The 19,524-nt window shown below is 38.3% G+C and overlaps 1 protein-coding gene across 1 annotated transcript in view; it reads left to right on the forward strand.

The window, feature by feature from the left end:
* The first annotated feature begins 14,348 nt into the window (after window positions 1-14,348).
* Window positions 14,349-19,524, forward strand: part of HPGDS (hematopoietic prostaglandin D synthase) — a 108,795-nt gene continuing 103,619 nt past the window's right edge. Inside the window, exon 1 of the mRNA XM_049885708.1 lies at window positions 14,349-14,420. The gene's annotated coding sequence lies outside the window, so the exon portion shown is untranslated. The remainder of the gene's footprint in view (window positions 14,421-19,524) is intronic.

The following is a 19,524-nucleotide window of genomic DNA, read 5'->3' on the forward strand; positions in this document are numbered from 1 at the left end:
ATTAAGATAATCTCAGCACATAAAATTAAGTGGGAAAAATGTACTGTCAGCAACACACAAATAGAGACATCAAAGTGATAGCACTAAATTCATACCTATCCATAGTTACACTGAATGTATATGGAATAAACGCACCAATAAAAAGACAGAGAGTGGCAGAATGGATTAAAAAACATGACCCGTCTAGATGCTGCCTACAAGAGACACACCTTAGAGACACAAACTAAAACTCAAGGGTGGAAAAAAATATATCAAGCAAACAACAATCAAAAAAGAGCAGGAGTGGCAATATTAATTTCTACCAAAATAGACTTTGAGGTTAAATCCATCATAAAGGATAAGGAAGGACAGTATATAATGATTAAAGGGACAATATACCAAGAAGATATAACCATATTAAATATTTATGCACCCAATGACAGGGCTGCAAGATACATAAAACAAACTCTATCAGCATTGAAAAGTGAGATAGACAGCTACTCAATAATAGTAGGAGACTTCAACACATCACTTTCAGTGAGGGGCAGGACATCCAGAAAGAAGCTCAATAAAGACATGGAAGATCTAAATGCCATAATCAACCAACTTGACCTCACAGACATATACAGAACACTCCACCCAATAGCAATCAAGTAAACTTTCTTTTCTAGCGCAGATAGAACATTCTCTAGAATAGACCACATATTAGGACATAAAGCAAGCCTTAGCAGAATCCAAAACACTGAACTATTATGAAGCATCTTCTCTGACCATAAGGCCATAAAAGTGGAAATCAATAACAGGAAAAGCAGGGGAAAGAAATCAAACACTTGGAAACTGAACAATGCCCTGCTCAAAAAAGACTGGGTGATAGAAGACCTTAAGGATGGAATAAAGAAATTCATAGAATCCAATGAGAATGAAAACACTTCCTATCAGAACCTTTGGGACTCAGCGAAAGCAGTGTTCAAAGGTCAGTTTATATCAGTGAATGCACACGTCCAAAAAGAAGAAAAGGGCAAAATCAAAGAATTATGCCTACATCTTGAACAAATAGAAAGAGAGCAACAGAAGAAACCCACAAGCACCAGAAGAAAACAAATACTAAAAATTAGAGTAGAATTAAATGAAATAGAAAACAGAAAAACAACTGAAGGAATTAACAAGACCAAAAACTGGTTCTTTGAAAAAATCAACAAAATTGATAAACTATTGGCCAAATTCACAAAAGAAAAACAGGAGAGGAAGCAAATAACCCAAAAAAGAAATGAGACGGGCAATATTACAATAGACCCCACTGAAATTAAAAGAATCACATCAGATTACTATGAAAAATTGTTCTCTAACAAATTTGAAAACCTAGAAGAAATGGATGATTTCCTAGAAACACACTACCTACCTAAACTAACACAGAGGTAAAAAAAAAAAAAAAAGAACAACTAAATAGACCCATAACAAAAGAAGAGATTGAAAAGGTAATCGAAAAACTCCCAACAAAAAAAATCCCTGGCCCATATGGCTTCACTGCAGAGTTCTACCAAACTTTCAGAGAAGAGTTAACACCACTACTACTAAAGGTATTTCAGAGCATAGAGAAGGATGGAATACTCCCAAACTCATTCTATGAAGCCACCATATCCCTGATACCAAACCCAGGTAAAGACACCACAAAAAAAGAAAATTTCAGACCTCTATCCCTCATGACATTAGATGCAAAAATCCTCAACAAAATTCTAGCCAATGGAATTCAACAACATATTAAAAAAATAATTGATCAAGACCAAATGGGATTCATACCAGATAAGCAAGGATGGTTCAACATTAGAAAAACAATTAATGTAATCCACCACATAAATAAAACAAAAGGCAAGAATCACATGATTATATCAATTGATGCAGAAAAGGCATTTGACAAAGTTCAACACCCATTCATGATAAAAACTCTCAGCAAAACAGGAATAGAAGGAAAATCTCTCAACATAATAAAGGGCATTTATACAAAGCCAACATCATCCTAAATGGAGAGAACCTGAAAGCATTTCCCTTGAGATCGGGAACCAGACAAGGATGCCCTTTATCACCACTCTTATTCAACATTGTGTTGGAGGTCCTAGCCAGAGCAATTAGGCTAAATAAAGAAATAAAGGGCATATAGGTTGGTAAGGAAGAAGTTAAAGTACCTCTATTTGCAGATGACATGAACTTATACACAGAAAACCGTAAGGAATCCTCAAGAAAACTACTGAAACTAATAAAAGAGTTCAGCAGAGTATCAGGATACAAGATAAACAGAAAAATCAGTTGGATTCCTCTACACCAACAAAAAGAACATCGAAGAGGATATTACCAAATCAATACCATTTACAATACCCCCAAGAAGATAAAATACTTAGGAATTAATCTTAGCAGAGGTGTAAAAGACCTATACAAAGAAAACTACAATACACTTCTGCAAGAAACCAAAAGAGACTCACATAAGTGGAAAAACATACCTTGCGCATGAATAGGAAGACTTAACATTATAAAAATGTGTATTCTACCAAAAGTGATCTATACATTTAATGCAATTCCAATCCAAATTCCAACGACATTCTTTAATGAGATGGAGAAACAAATCACCAACTTCATATGGAAGGGAAAGAGGCCCTGGATAAGTAAAGCATTACTGAAAAAGAAGAACAAAGTGGGAGGCCTTACTCTACCTGATTTTAGAACCTATTATACTGCCACAGTACTCAAAACAGCCTGGTACTGGTACAACAACAGATACATAGACCAAGCCAACAGAATTGAGAATCCGGACATAAATCCATCCACATATGAGCAGTTGATATTTGACAAAGACCCCAAAACAGTTAAATGGGGAAAGGCAGTCTTTTTAACAAATGGTGCTGGCATAACTGGATATCCATCTGCAAAAAAATGAAATAAGACCGATACCTCACACCATGCACTAAAACAAGCTCAAAATGGATCAGAGACCTAAATATAAAATCTAAAACGATAAAGATCATGGAAGAAAAAATAGGGACAATGTTAGGAGCACTAATACATGGCATAAACAGTATATAAAACATTACTAACAATGCAGAAGAAAAACTAGATAACTGGGAGCTCCTAAAGATCAAACACCTATGCTCATCCAAAGACTTCATCAAAAGAGTAAAAAGACTACCTACAGACTGGGAAAAAGTTTTTACCTAGACATTTTTGATCAGTGCCTGATCTCTAAAATCTACATGATACTGCAAAAACTCAACTGCAAAAAGACCAATAGCCCAATTAAAAAATGGGCAAAAGATATGAACAGACACTTCACTAAAGAAGACATGCAGGTAGCTAACAAATACATGACGAAATGCTCACGATGATTAGCCATTCCCAAGCCCCAGTGCCGTCGAGTCAATTCCGACTCGTAGCAACCCTATAGGACAGAGTAGAACTGCCCCATAGAGTTTCCAAGGAGCACCTGGTAGATTTGAACTGCCGACCCTTTGATCAGCAGCTGTAGCACTTAACCAGTACGTCACCAGGGTTTCCATGAGAGAAATGCAAATCAAAACTACAATGAGATTTCATCTCAGTCCAACAAGGCTGGCATTAATCCAAAAAACACAAAACAGTAAATGTTGGAGAGGCTGTGATGAGATTGGAACACTTGTACACTGGTGGTGGGAATGTCAAATGGTACAACCACTTTGGAAATAGATTTGGCACTTCCTTAAAAAACTAGAAATAGAACTACCATATGATGCAGCAATCCCACTCCCTGGAATATATCCTAGAGAAATAAGAGCCTTTCCCCGAACAGATATAGGCACACGCATGTTCATTGCAGCACTGTTTACAATAGCAAAAAGATGGAAGCAACCAAGGTGCCCATCAACGGATGAATGGATAAATTATGGTATATTCACACAGTGGAATACTATGCAACAATAAAGAACAGTGATGAATCTGTGAAACATTTCATAACATGGAGAAATCTGGAAGGCATTATGCTGAGTGAAATTAGTCGGTTGCCAAAGGACAAATATTGTATAAGACCACTATTATTAGAACTCGAGAAATAGTTTAAACAGAGAAGAAAATATCCTTTGGTGGTTATGAGAGGGGGGAGGGAGGTAGGGTGGGAGGGGGTGTTCGCTAATTAGATAGTAGATAAGAACTACTTTAGGTGAAGGGAAAAACACACAATACAGGGGAGGTCAGCACAACTGGACTAAACAAAAAGCAAAGAAGTTTCGTGAATGCTTCGAAGGCCAGCATAGTAGGGCCAGGGGTTTGGGGACCATGGTTTCAGGGGACGTCTAAGTCAACTGTCATAATAAAATCTGTTAAGAAAACATTCTGCATCCCACCTTGGAGAGAAGCACCTGGGGTCTTAAACGCTAGCAAGCGGCCATCTAAGATGCATCAGTTGGTCTTAACCCACCTAGATCAAAGGAGAAGGAAAAACACCAAGAACACAAGGTAATTACTAGCCCAAGAGACAGAAAGGGCCACATAAACCAGAGACTACATCAGCCTGAGACCAGAATAGCTAGATGGTGCCCTGCTCTAACCAATGACTGCCCTGACAGGGAACACAACAGAGAACCCCTGAAGTAGCTGGAGAGCAGTGGGATGCGGACCCCAAATTCTCATAAAAAGACCTGAGTTAATGGTCTGACTGAGACTAGAAGGACCCCGGTGGTCATGGCCCCCAGACCTTCTCTTGGCCCAGGACAGGAACCGTTCCCAAAGCCAGCTCTTCAGTCAAGCACTGGACTGGACAGTGGGTTGGAGAGGGATGCTGGTGAGGAGTGAGCTCCTTGGATCAGGTGGACACTTGAGACTATGTTGGCATCTCCTCCCTGGAGGGGAGATGAGAGGGTAGAGGGTGTTAGAAGCCGGTGAAATGGACACAAAAAGAGAGAGTGGAGGGAGGGAGCCAGCTGTCTCATTAGGGGGAAAGCAATTGGGAGTATGCAGCAAGGTGTATGTAAGTTTTTGTGTGACAGAGTGACTTGATTTGTAAACTTTTACTTAAGGCACAATAAAAATTAAAAAAAAAAAAAAGTGGGCAGTATCTAACAAATGAGCAGTCCCCTTGGCTCAAAAGATTTCTGGGCAGAGATGGTAACTTCTCATGCACACCTCACTTTGTCATGGGTATGAGACTTAAATGGGAGAGTTGTATGAGATATCAATCTCCCCTTGGCTTCTGGAAACTCTCCTGGTAGATATAGATTCTTCCATACCTGTCCTCCAACTGGCATCCTGGCTGAGGGACACGGTGGGAACCTACCTTCTGCCGGTCTCCCCCTGGCCAAGTAGGTCTACTTATGCGGGCTGTAAGCTTAATGTTCTGTGTATTCTACTGACACCATAGCTGAGGGGACAAAGAAAACTTCTTCTCCCAGCTATTTTATACCCCCAGCCTACATGAGTACAGTAATTGTATCTTTTTAACCCTGATAATAAACATCCTTCTGCATCATGCCACCCTAACTTGAGGGGTGGGGCTTAGCCATGAATTGAATCTTTTTACTCCTGCTAACATTAGGCCTCTGTGTGTGGGGTAGGGTAAGGTGGGGATTGTTCTGAGGTCACCCCAGCAGGGAGCGGAACAGAGAAAATCATGGCCGCCTGGCTTGTCCGGGGGACTGCCTCCTGGCAGATTCCAAAAAGCCTTTGTTGTTGTTGTTGTGTGCCCTTCAGTCAATTTTGACTCATAGTGACCCTATAGGACAGAGTAGAACTGCACCGTAGGGTTTCCAAGGAGTGGCTGGTGGGTTAGACCTGTGACCTTTTGTTAGCAGCCTGAGCTTTTAACCCTTTCACCACCAGGGCTCTGCCATTTCTTAAAAAATAATAAAGTCTATTTACTTACTATTATAAGTGCCTCCTCCCAATGTGCTAGATACTATGTTAAGATGTGGACACACATGTACACACTACATACCCACATGCATGCACATGTACACACACACAAGAATGTATCACACAATCTCTCTGTTTTCTTACCTCAGAAGTTGGTCTGTTACCTACACCAGAAAGAACAGATGGGCAGCTGCCTGGGCTTAGCATTAAAGAAAACCGATTTAGAAAAAAGTACTGGAAAATAAGGTCCAGTATGATAAGCAAGCCCACTCTTCAGGGGAGTAGTATAATTTCTACTCGTGTAAAGAGTCAACAACAACAAATCAGTAACAGAGTTGCCGAACCAGTGGAAGAGCCTAGTGACAGAAAATCAGAAATGGGCAATACTCACATGGATCCCGGCAGGCATGCACCGCCGACTAAATGAGAGAATGTTCACAATGCATCTAGCACACTCTCTGACCTTGTAAGCACTCACTAAATGTTAATCTCTTTCTTTCCCATCAATGGAGAGAACAAGACATATCACATATAATGACATTAAAATAACCTAACAGTGATATAAAAAAAAAAAACGAAAAATACAGAAGTCCAAAGAGATCATTTTTGGCTGGAGTGATCAGAGAAAGCTTTATGGTAGATGTAGCATTTGAGCTAAACCTTAGAATTTTTAGCAGTCAACATACTAGAGTTTTACCTTGTATTATTGTGATTCATTTCACTTCCATTTCAGTTTTCTTTTTGGAAACATGAAGGATTTTTATCATGTGAAAGAGGGACTTAGGGTCTCGTAGTGCACCCATCAACTAATACGATCTCGTGAAGCAGACTATCGAATTGAAGTCAGCCAGAAACAGGGTTGGAAGAACAGAAAGGTTTATGCACAGTTTGCAAACTGGGAGGCAGGCAGGGTCTCATGACCTAAGGCTGCCAGCTCCCCAAACCAGGGCAGATTTGCTCCTTTTATAGGGAGCAATATACATATGCATGAACAGTGAAGGGATGCATGCGCAGTCCGCATAATTTCAGTGAACGAGTTTTTGCACACAGCTCTAAAAATACTGCACACAGCCCTAAAAAAATGGCTACGACTGGCTACTCCACCCCAGGAAAGTCCCATAGCAGGTAGATTCAGAGTCAGTGCACCTCTGGCCAGGAGAGAAGAAGAAACCCAGGGATTCCAACAATCATGAAGTGCTGTAAAAGTTGTAACAAACACGTAGCAAGAGTAGACTTTCCTGAAAAACAACTATTATGGGATGGTCAATGACCCTTAATAACCCTTTCATGACTGCCTGCTTCAGTAGTGGTATCAATAGTAATAACAAATGTGCTCCAGGAATCACTAAGTCTGTAAAATTTAGACTTTAGAGAGGAAAATTTTGATGTCTAAAGGAATTAATTTTATGTCAAACTTAAATAGAACCCACAAACAAAAGAAAACACATGGATAAATCAAAGTTTCAAATAGACACTCAGGTGCCTTTTATAAAATAGAAGTCAAAATAAAATGAAAGCCTCAAATTAAGGGTGATAGTATCTTGTTATAAACCAAAAAGTACCTTACTACAATATACTTCCAATTTTTTATAGACTTACTGATTTAAAAAACAAAAAAAACCCAAGTCCTTTGTTTGTTGAGTCAATTCTGACTCATAGCAACAATATATGACAGAGTAGAACTGCCCCATAGGGTTTCCAAGGAGCAGCTGGTAGATTCAAACTGCTACCTTTTTTAAATAGCAGCCAAGCGCTTACCCACTCCACCACCATAGCTTGATGAGTTTTGGCAAATATGTAGTCATGTAACTACTCCTGAGAATTGGCTAGAGGGTTTGAACCACCAACCTTTTGTTAGCAGCTGAGCACTTCGTCACTGCACCACCAGGGCTCATATAAGTTCTGTACTCCTATCCTCAGACCAAGGCAACCACTAATCTACTTTCTGTCACTAAAGTTTTGGCTTTTCTAGAATTTCATATAACTGGGATCATATAGTGTATACTTTTTTTGGTGTGGGTTCTTTCACTTAGCATAGTGTTTTTCAGATTCACTCATGTTGTTGTATCAGTGCAGATAGTCCTCGACTTAAGACAGGGTTCAATTCTGACTATTCTATTGTAAGTTGATTCTGATATGAGTCAAATACCAACCTTATTTTTTTTTTAGTTTTCATAATTATTGCCTTTTACTATCAATATCTTTATAAATCCCATCTTTATTTGTCTTTGGAGGTTAGAAACATACACTTACAGATATATTTTTATACATACACACATACATAAAAAATACACACAACATAAAAGTTTACTCTCACGATGAAGAGGAGTTGGACGACATGGGGATTGTGTCAGTTAAGGTAGTAAGTCTGCTTATGGAAGGTTCTGGATCATCTGAATCATCCCTGGGAATGAGGATGGTGTTTCTAGTCAGAAAATTAGTGAGAGTTGTCTGTATGGTCCTTTTCTTTTATTCTTCATAGATGTCACAGTAACATCTCACTGCTTTCTGAATCTGCCTATTGACTTTAGCAAAGAGATCAGCATCTGGGTCCATGTTTTCAAGCAACTGAAGCCCCTGATTTAGTTTAAAAAGCTAAATCTATATGGCAGTGTTTTGAACAGTAAATCATAAAATTGGACATCTGCAAGTGAACATCTGAGAATGATAACATCAGCAAATTACATCCTGCAACATTTTAGGTAGTATATATTACTAACAATAAGATGTACCAAAAAAAAAAGACGCTTTTAAATGCAGTTCATTGTAGCTCCAACAGGCTGTAAGTTGGAAACTACTGGTTTGCTCCTTTTAATTGCTGAATAGTATTCCATTGTATAGATACACCACAATTTGTTCATTCATTTACCAGTTGATGGACATTTAGCTTATTTCCCTTTTTTTTTTTTTTGTCTATTATGACTAATACTGCTATGATCATTTATGTAGAAGTCTTTGTAGACATGTTTTCATTTCTCTTGGATAAAGGAAATTGCTAACTTTTTAAAGAAATGTATGTTTAACTTTTTGCAAAATTGCCAAACTGTTTTCCAAATTTACTATACCATTTTACATCCTCACCAGAAAACCAGACTTCTCATTGTTTGACTTCATTGCCAACACTTGGTAGTTGATTTAGTGGGTACTTAGTAGTGTTTCGTTATGCTTAAATATGTATTTCTCCAATAATAAGTGAGCTTGATCATCTTTACTTGTAACTAATTGGCCATTTGTATCTTCTTTGGTAATGAGCTCAAACATAGCAAAGATTGTGAGGATGGCTCAGGACCAGGCAATGTTTCATTCTTTAATACATGGGGTTGCTATGAATCTGAGCTGACTCAACAGTACCTGACAACAACAACAACATTCTTTGGAGAAATTGTTTTTGGGCCCATTAAAAAAAAAAAAAAAAGAGTTGTTAGTCTTATTACTGAGTTGTAAAAGTTTTTTTTATATACTCTGGACACAAGTCTTTTGTTAATATATTTTCTAAATATTTTCTCCCAGTCTGTGGTTTGCCATTTTATTTTCTTACCAGAGTCTTTCAATGATGAAATTATTTAAATGTTATGAAGTACAATCCTTTGCGTGTGTGTGTGGTTTATGTCCTATCGAAGAAATCTTTGTCTAACCCAAGGTCACAAAGGTTTTCACCTATGTTTTATTTAAAAGATGGTAGTTTTAGTTTTTGATCCATTGTAAATTAATTTTTGTATATGGTATTAGGTAAGGGGTGAGGTTTATTTTTTCCATGCTGATATTCAGTTGTTATCATTTGTTGAAAAGACTATTGTTTCCTCATTGAAATACCTTGGCACTTTTGCCAAAAATCAATTGACCATGTAAGTATGCGCCTATTTCCAGATTCTATTCTGTTCCACTGATCTATATATCCTTGCGTTAATACCATACTTTCTTGATAACTATAACTTTATAATGAATCTTTAAGGAAGGCAGTGTGAGTTCTCCAACTTTTTTCTTCCTTTTCAAAATTATTTTGGCTATTCTAGGTACTTTACTTTTTCATATAAATTTTAGAATCAGCTTGTAAATTTCTGCAAAAAGTCTGCTTGAGTTTGATTGAAATTATGCTGAAACTATAGATCGATTTGTAAAGGACACTACCTACTTTTAAATAAAAATGCGTTTAAAAAATCCTCTTCCAATATAAGGAATTGTCTAATTTACTGTATTGTGGGTCTTTCCCTCACTCCCTTTCTTTCTCTTTCCTTCATTTTTTTTCTTTATTTCTCAAAGCTAAAGAGGCATTTTTATAGAAAATCTAAAACTTAGTTGCTTACAATTGAGAAAAGCCAATCTAAAAGTTTGAGTCTCTTAAACAAGATTTTGCTCTTATCTGGTGGCAGCAACTGTATTTATACACATAAATTGTCATATAATGGTGACACATACATAAAAGTTTTCCTGTTATGGCATTGATTGTTGGGATCTTGTTGAAGATGTTAATTACATAAGAATCCTTTTTATGAAGCCCTATGAGAGATATTTTAATCTCCAATGCTAAGAAAAGCTGTACTTGTCCTAAACAACCAAAGTATTTAAATTTTATGGAATAGAATCTTTAATTCGTCATATTTCCTTCTAGGAAATTAAGGAATTTGTGGTGGAACTCCATCATTTGTGTAAGAACGTATGGTATGGTTTCTAGTATGTTAGCCTCACCCTTGAGTCTATCTTACTATCTTACTTTATTTGGTCTGATTTTTTTTTAATTTATTTTATATTTCATTTTGTATATTTATTTTTGCAAGCAGTGTCAATTATTTGTAATGCTATAACATTATATACACTGTAGATATATACTATAGACATATACATATATAAAGTTAAATTCCATTTCATCATTGCAGATCTGTGGGATAATAATTATATCCATTTTATAAATGAAGAAACTTAAGTTTATACCTTGCTATATGTTTAATGGGGCCCTGTTGGCGAAGTGGTTAAGAGTTCAGACTCCTGATGAAAAGGCCAGCAGTTCAAATCCACTAGCTGCTCCTTGGAAACACTATGGGGCAGCTCTACTCTGTTGCTATGAGTTGGAATTGACTCCCTGGCAATAGGTTGGTTTAGTTTGGTTTTATATGTTAGTATGAACTAACTAGTTTCTAGTTAAAAAAAAAAAAGAAAAAAAATTAATTAGTTTCTAGTTAGTATGAACTAACTAGTTTCTAGTCAGCAGTCAAATCAAAAGATGCATTGCATTGGGCAAATTGACTGCAAAAGATCTCTTTAAAGTTTTGAAAAGCAAACAAGTCACCTTGAGTACTAAGGTGTGCCTGATCGAAGCCATGGTGTTTTCATTTGCCTCATATGCATGTGAAATCTGGACAATGAGTAAGGAAGACAGAAGAAGAATTGAAACCTTTGAATTGTGACGTTGGCGAAGAGTATTGAATATACCATGGACTGCTAAAGGAATGAACAAATCTGTCTTGGAAGAAGTAAAATCAAAATGCTCGTTAGATGCAAGGATGGCGAGACTATGTCTCACATATTTTGGACATGTTATCAGGAGTGATCAGTCACTGGAGAGGGACATCATGCTTGGTAAAGTAGAGGGTCAGCAAAAAAGAGGAAGACCTTCAACGAGATGGCTGCAACAATGGGCTCAAGCACAGCAACAATTGTGAGGATGGCAGGACGGGGCAGTGTTTCGTTCTGTTGAGTGTAGGGTCGCTGTGAGTCTGAATCAACTTGATGGCACCTAACAACAACAATAGTTTTACTTCCTTTTGTGTTTAGTTTATATTCCAAAGTCCATAATTTTTTTTTCTCATTTTCAAATTGCATGCCTGTTTTAATTAGAGAAGGAAAGTCCTCTTCAAAAAAAAAATTATTTTTTTATTATACTTTAGATGAAAGTTTACAGAGCAAACTAGTTTCTCATTAAACAGTTAGTACACATATTGTTTTACAACATTGGTCAACAACTCCATGACATGTCACCATTCTTCCTTCTCAACCTTGGGTTCCCTATCACTACCTTTCCTGTTCCCTCCTGCCTTCTAGTCCTTGCACCTGGGCTGGTGTGCACCATTAGTCTCCTTTTGTTTTATGGGCCTGTCTAATCTTTGGTTGAAGTGTGAACCTCAGGAGTGACTTCATTACTGAGCTAAAATGTTGTCCAGGGCCCATACTCTCAGGGTATCTCCAGTCTCTGTCAGGCCAGTAAGTCTAGTCTTTTTTGTGAGTTAAAATTTTGTTCAACGTTTTTCTCCAGCTCTGTCTAGGACCCTCTATCGTGATCCCTCTCCGAGCTGTCAGTGGTGGTAGCTGGGCACCATCTAGTTGTACTAGACTCAGTCTGGAGTGGTCCATTAGTCCTTTGGACTAATCTTTCCCTTGTATCTTTAGTTTTCTTCATTCTCCCTTGCTCCTTAAGGGATGAGACCAGTGGAGCATCCTAGATGGCCACCCACAGGCTCTTAAGACCTCAGACGCTACTCACCAAAGTAGAACATAGAACATTCTGTTCATAAACTATGTTATGCCAGTTGAGCTAGATATTCCCCGAGACCATGGTTCCTACAGCCCTCAGCCCAGCAACTTGGTCCCTCAGGGAGTTTGGTTGTGTCTATGGAGCTTCCATGACCTTGTCTTGTACAAGTCGTGCTGGCTTCCCCAGTATCATGTACTGTCTTATCTTTCACCAAAGTTACCACTTTACCTATTGTCTTTTTAGTGTTTTTCCATCCCTTCCCTCATAACCGTCAAAGATTGTTTCTTTTTGTGTGCAAATCTTTTCATGAGTTTTTACAGTAATGGTCTCATGCAATATTTGTCCTTTTGTAATTGACTTACTTCACTCAGCATAATGCCCTCCAGATTCATCCATGTTAGGAGATTCTTCACAGATTCATCATTGTTCTTCATCGTTGCATAGTACTCCATTGCGTGTATGTCCCATCGTTTGTTTATCCATTCATCTGTTGATAGGCATCTAGGTTGTTTCCATCTTTTTAGCTATAGTGAACAATGCTGCAATGAACATGGGTGTGCGTATGTCTATTCATGTGATGACTCTTATTTCTCTAGGATATATTCCTAGGGGTGGGATTGCTGGCTCATACGGTATTTCTATTTCTAGCTTCCTAAGGAAGTGCTATGTTGTTTTCCAAAATGGTTGTATCATTTTGCATTATCACCAACAATGCATAAGTGTTCTGCTGATCTCCCCGCAGCCTCTCCAACATTTGTTCTTTCCTGTTTTTTTGATTCATGCCAGTAATGCAGGGTGAGATTGTATCTCACTGTGGTTTTAATTTGCATTTCTCTAATGGCTAGTGGTCTCGAGCATTTCCTCACATGCCTGTTAGCTGCTTGAATGTCTTCTTTGGTGAATTGTCTGTTCATTTCCTTTGCCTTTTTTTTATTTTTTTTTATTTAATATATGTCTATGTTTTTTATTGTGCTTTAATTGAAAGTTTATTATTAAGTCAGTTTCTCATACAAAAATTTATACACACATTGTTATGTGACCCTAGTTGCTCTCCCTATAGTGTGAGAGCACATTCCTCCTTTCCACCCTGTATTTCTCGTGTCCATTCAACCAGCTCTTGTCTCTTTCTGCCTTCTTATCTCTTCTCCAGAAAAGAGCTGCCCATTTAGTCTCATGTGTCTACTTGAGCTAAGAAGCACACTCTTCACAAGTATTTTATATTACATTTTGTATATATTTTTTAAATTACTTTTTCAATCTCTTGTTATGGGTCTGTTCAGATTTTCAACATCATTTTGTGTTAGTTTGGGTAGGTAGTGTGTTTCTAGAAATTTGTCCATTTCGTCTAGGTTTTCAAACGTGTTGGAGTATAGTTTTTCATGACACTCTGTTATGATCCTTTTTATTTCTTTTGGGTCTGTTGTAATGTCCCCCATTTCGTTTCGTATTTGGGTTATTTGCATCCTTTCCTGTTTTTCTTTCGTCAGTTTGGCCAGTGGTTTGTCAATTTTGTTGATCCTTTCAAAGAATCAACTTTTGGCTATGTTGATTCTTTCTATTGTTTTTCTATTCTGTATTTATTTCTGCTCTGATCTTTATAATTTCCTTTCTTCTGGTGGCTGTGGGCTTTTTTTTTTTCTTTGCTGTTCTCTTTGCATTTGCTTGAGTTGTGTAGCTCATGTTTTGATTTTGTCCTTTTCTTCTCTTTCAATGTGTGTATCTATTGCTATAATTTGACCTCTGAGGGTTGTCTTTGTTATGTCCCAAAGGTTTTGATATGATGTGTTTTCATTCTTGTTTGATTCTAGGGATTTTTTGATTCCATCTCTGATTTCTTCTATTACCCAGTGGTTTTAAAGCAGGGTGTTACTCAGTTTCTGTGTAACTGTCTCTTTTTTCCTTGCTCTTCCTGTTGTTAATTTCTACCTTGGTGGTGCTGTGGTCAGAAAAGATACTTTGTATTATCTCAATGTTTTGGATTTTATTGAGGGCTGCTCTGTGGCCTAAGATGTGGTCTATTCTGGAGAACGTTCCACGTTCCAAGTGCACTGGAAAAGAATTTGTACTTTGCAGCTGTTGCGTGGAGTGTTCTACATGTCTGTGAGGTCAGGTTGGTGATTGTGCCCTTTAGCTCTTCTGTATCTTTGTTGAGTTTCTTTCTAAATGTTCTGTCCTTTACCAAGAGTGGTGTGTTGAAGTCTCCTACTATTATTGTGGAACTGTCAATTTCTCTTTTCAGTGTTGTTAGAGTTTGCTTTATGTATTTTGGAGCCCTGTCACTGGGTGCATAGATGTTTTTTATGGCTATGTCTTCATGATGGATCATCCCTTTAATCATTATATAGTGCTCTTCTTTGTCTTTTATGGGGGATTTTGTCTTAAAATCTATTTTATCTGAGATTAGTATTGCCACTCCTGCTCCTTTTTGGTAGCTGTTGCTTCATATATTTTTTTCCATACTTTGATTTTTAATAAATTTACATCTTTGTTTCTAAGACGTGTCTCTTGTAGACAGCATATTGATGGACCCTGTTTTTTTTTTTTTTTATCCCTTCTGTCACTCTCTGTCTCTTTACGGGTACATTTAGGCCATTTACATTCAGTGTAATTATTGATAAGTGTGAGTTTATTACTGTCTTTTTGTTTTTTGTGGTGCTGACTTTTTCTTTGTTTCCCTTACTCTCCCATGCTGAATTCCTTTCGTTTGTGGATTTTTTTTTTTGGTCATTTCTTTTGTTTTTATAGCTTTTGTTTTTACTGAGACTTTATGTTTTTCTTCTTTATTTAGATGAAAAGGTTTGTTAACTTTCTTTGTGGTTACCTTGAAATTTATCCTTATCTTCCTAGGTTTGAGCCAGTCTATTTTTTTTTTTTTTTTATTACTTGGTATTGCCTTGCCTTCCTCTCCATTGGAAAGTTCTATACCTATTCTGTTTATTCCCTCTTTTATTGTTCTTACATTGTTGTCGTTTACAGATTAACCTCTTGTTTTCTGTGTCGTAATTCTTTTGGTTTTGCATAGTCCTTTCATTTCCTAGGTTAGACTCTGGCTAGAACGTTCTTGCATCCCAGATTCAGGCTGTGGTCTGATGTTGTTTGTTCTCAGCCAAGGTCCACAATTTTAATAAGAGTTTCACCGCTGTATTGCCTCTTGGCCTTTATCTTGCCTGTCTGGCAAAAAATGCATCCAGTGTGATCCTACCTCTCTATTTTTTCCATGTCTTTATCTGGGAAACAGAAAAATCACAAGACAGGGCAGATCAGTACCACTAGAAATTTATAATCTCCAACTTCAATTGGGGCTCTCAGCTTGGCTCTGAAATCCCACTGTATTTCCTTGGATAATTGGCTTTCTTATTTGCTTAACTATTTCATGTTTTCTCTACACCCTTAACCCCCTTAGATTCTTATCTTATCTCCCCTTTCAGCTAAATTAAGATAAAAATAATTATCTGCTTCCTATCTCCCCAACTCCCACCTACCTCTCCCCATTCTTGCATTACTCATCCAAGAAGAGTCCCCTCCTGTTGTCTTTACCAGTTTTCCACCTGTGTTCAGATCCTCTACTTCTGCCTTTCAAGAACCTTACAAAATTGATTCCCCATCTCCTACTGTATCTTCTACTTCTTCCCTCTTCATGAAGTTTTCTCTTCAACATTTCAATATCATCTAATCTTTCTCAGGGTAAAAAAAATACCCTTCCTCAACTACATGGCACATTTCAACATTAACATTTTCGGTATAGTTAATAGTCTTACTAAGGGGGAAATCTTTAAATTATTTTGTGTACAGCCCCATCAGTTTTTCTTTTCCTGCACACTTCAAACCGATTGCATTTGAAAATATTTTCAAGGTTAACTAACATCCTACTGCCAGCAGGTGGCTCTGTGTCAAAAAGGGAAAAGGTAAATTTAAAAATAGAAATTTTAAGAGTGTAATCTAAGATAATCTAAGATTTGGACCTGGGTCTTGGTCACCACTACTTATCCTGTTTATGCCTTAATAATTACCACCTGAAAGCTGTTTAATGTCCAGAAAAAGGAGACTACCTATGAAGGAACAAATAGCTGAAACACTAAAATAAATAAACAATTTTTTCAAGGTGCGTTTCGGATCTGTAATGAGAAGCACTTTTTTCCCCCCTTAATATAACCCCAAAAATAGGTACATTAAAAGGACCTATTATTGTACATGAATTTTATGGGGCTGGAGCAGATTGTGTGTGCGTGCATATGCATTTAAGATTTGGTGATGTCTGCCTGTCCTTAAGGCAGTTTTCTGACCAAAGCAAAATTTCTGACTTAACTGAAAGTTTCTTAAACCAGGTATTATGCATATTCCTGGCCAATCATTTTGGACTGCCAAGTCCTAAGGAAATATACAAGCGTGTAGCATTAAAGTACAGATAACTGATATACATATATATATATATATAAATAACTTACTCATTCTCGGATAAGGAAAAAAAGTAAAAGAAGTGAAGTGGTTAAACTACAAAGACTATTAGAGACCATTAGAAGGAAAGAGATTGTAATTTAGCAAACAATACATTTACTAAATGCCAATTATCTATTAATGACTGCCTCGCACTGACCTTTTGCCTCAGTTTAGACATACATAACCAAAGACTTTCTGAACATTTCCCTTCAGAGACCTCAAGTGCAAGTGTATAGAAACTGTAATCACCATTCCCACATCTCAGCCCTCACCTATCCTCCCACTTTTGTATTCCTGATGTCAACTAAAGATAACACTATCCATTCACTCAAACCGTGTGGTAGGCAGAATAGTGGCCATCCAAAGATTTCCACATACTAATCTCCAGAACCTGTAAATATGTTACCTTAGATGGTATAGGGGAGTTGCAGATGTGATTAAGTGTAAGGACCTTGAGATGGGGAGAGTATCTTGGATTATCCAGGTGGGCCCAGTCTAATCTAATCACATGGGTCTCCTGATCAGAAGATACGACTACAGAAAAAAAGGCACAGAGAGATGCAACGTTGCTGACTTTGAAGAAACAGATTCTCCTCTACAGCCTCCAGAAAGTAACACAGCCCTGCCCAGACATTAATTTTATCCCAGTGAGACCTGTGTTGCACTTCTGGCCTACAAAACTACAAAATAATAAATTTTTATTGTTTTAAGCCCCTACATTTGAAGTAATTTATAGAGGTTGGGCCAAGATGGCAGAGTAGTTAGGCACTTCAGTGATCCCTCTTACAACAAAGACCTGAGAAAACAAGTGAAGCGATTATATATATGACAAGTTAGGAGCCCTGAACATCAAAGGCAAAGTTAGGAAATCAGACTGAGCAGAAGGGGGAGGAAGAGATAGTTCAGAAGCTGCAAGGAGGTGCCAGACCCGACTCAATGGGAACCAGAGCCCCTCAGGCACGATCCCCTGTTGCAGCTGCGGTGGGGCTGGTGGGATTTGAGATGCAGGTTCCTCAGAGAGGGAGAGGGAGCTGCACAGCCTACTCATGCTTCTGGAAGCAGAGAAGGACAGCACTCTCGGCAAAAGATAAGTACGTGCATCTAATTTACCATACCTCCAGACCCCAAGCAGGCTTCAGTGGTTGTCAATTTCCCTGGGCCTGAGAGAGGTTCTGCTGCACATCTGAGCCATTCTCCTGGTCTTGGAGAAGGGGTAAATTAACAATTGTGGGAAAAGATAATTTGCCACCTCCCCTAAGCTAGGGACTTAGGGCTGAAGTGTCCAGGCACAAATGGTCCATGGAATTTGAATGCCTTTCACTCCTACATGGGCCAGTGTGGGCCCATTTCAGGAGCTTAAGCCCTTGTTAGCAGACTGCAATGGTGTATGTGCCTGAGATCTGACTTCAACTGTTTCAGGTGTGTGGTGAAGAGGCAGGTTTTTGACATCCGACACCACTCCGCCTACTAAACAGTGTCCTCACCTAACCTCATCAGGGACCTGAGGACTGGTGGCTCCACCCATGCCACCTAGCCACCCGTGACAGGGGTCCAAGGATAAGTGGTGCCTCCCAATCCTTACAACCAAAAGCACTGGGTGCCCATGGTTCAGCTGCAGAATCCACCCACCTGTGCAGTCAAGGGAACAGGGATGTGCTTTCTTCACAGACACTCAGGGAACAGTTATCAGCCCCCCGCCTTTTTCAGAGTGTGACCCCTACTGCAACCAGTTACCTGTTCCTACACCAATCACCTCTGCCCCTCTAAGACTGTAGGACAGAGCCTGCACCACACAGTCAGTGACTGACTACCTGGACACCTGAGCTGAATCCATACAAGAAAAGTGAATGGACTCCTAGGCTTATATGCCTGGTAACAGTTCTAGCCATCTTGTGACAGGGCGTTAGAGCTTCAAAACCACAAATAACCAAGCTAGTTCTCTCAAGCAGCCTATTTGGGCATATCAAAACAAAACAAAGCAAGTAGCTAGGACACAGTAAGCAAACATAAAATAAATTAATACAATAACTTATAGATGGCTTGGAGACCACAGGCAATATCAAATCACATAAAGAAGCAGATCATGATTGCTTTAACAAGCTCTAAAAACAAATAATCAAAGACTCTTCCAGGTGTCAAGGTATTCCTGGAATTACCAGAGGTAGAATACAAAAGATTAACTTACAGAACTCTTCAAGAGATCGGGAAGGAGATCAGGCAAAACGCAGAACAAGCCAAGAAACACACAGATAAAGCAGTGGAGGAAATCAAGAAGGTCATTCAAGAGCATAATGAAAAAATTAATAGGCTGCAAGAATCCATAGAGAGACAGCAATCAGAAATTCAGAAGATTAACAATAAAATTTCAGAATTAGACAACTCAATAGAAAGTCAGAAGAGCAGAATTGAAGAAATGGAAGTCAGAATTAGTGAGATTGAAGACAAAACACTTCGCACCAATATGTTCGAAGAAAAGTCAGATGAAATAGTTTATTACTCCATAATAGGAAATTGGAGCCCTGGTGGCGCAGTGGTTAAGTGATTGGCTGCTAACCAAAAGGTCGGCAGTTCAAATCCATGATTCACTCCTTGGAAGCCCTATGGAGTAGTTCTACTCTATCCTATACAGTCACTGTGAGTCAGAATCAACTGGCAATGGGTTTGGGTTTTTTTAGTACGAAACTAATACAAATCAGAAACCTGGAAGTCGTCATAATTTCTTCCCTCTCTCTTCCTCAGTAATATCAATTAATCATCTGCTGATTTTTATATCCCAA

Source organism: Elephas maximus, chromosome 5 (assembly GCF_024166365.1).
Source record: "Elephas maximus indicus isolate mEleMax1 chromosome 5, mEleMax1 primary haplotype, whole genome shotgun sequence".
Taxonomy (NCBI): Eukaryota; Metazoa; Chordata; class Mammalia; order Proboscidea; family Elephantidae; genus Elephas; species Elephas maximus.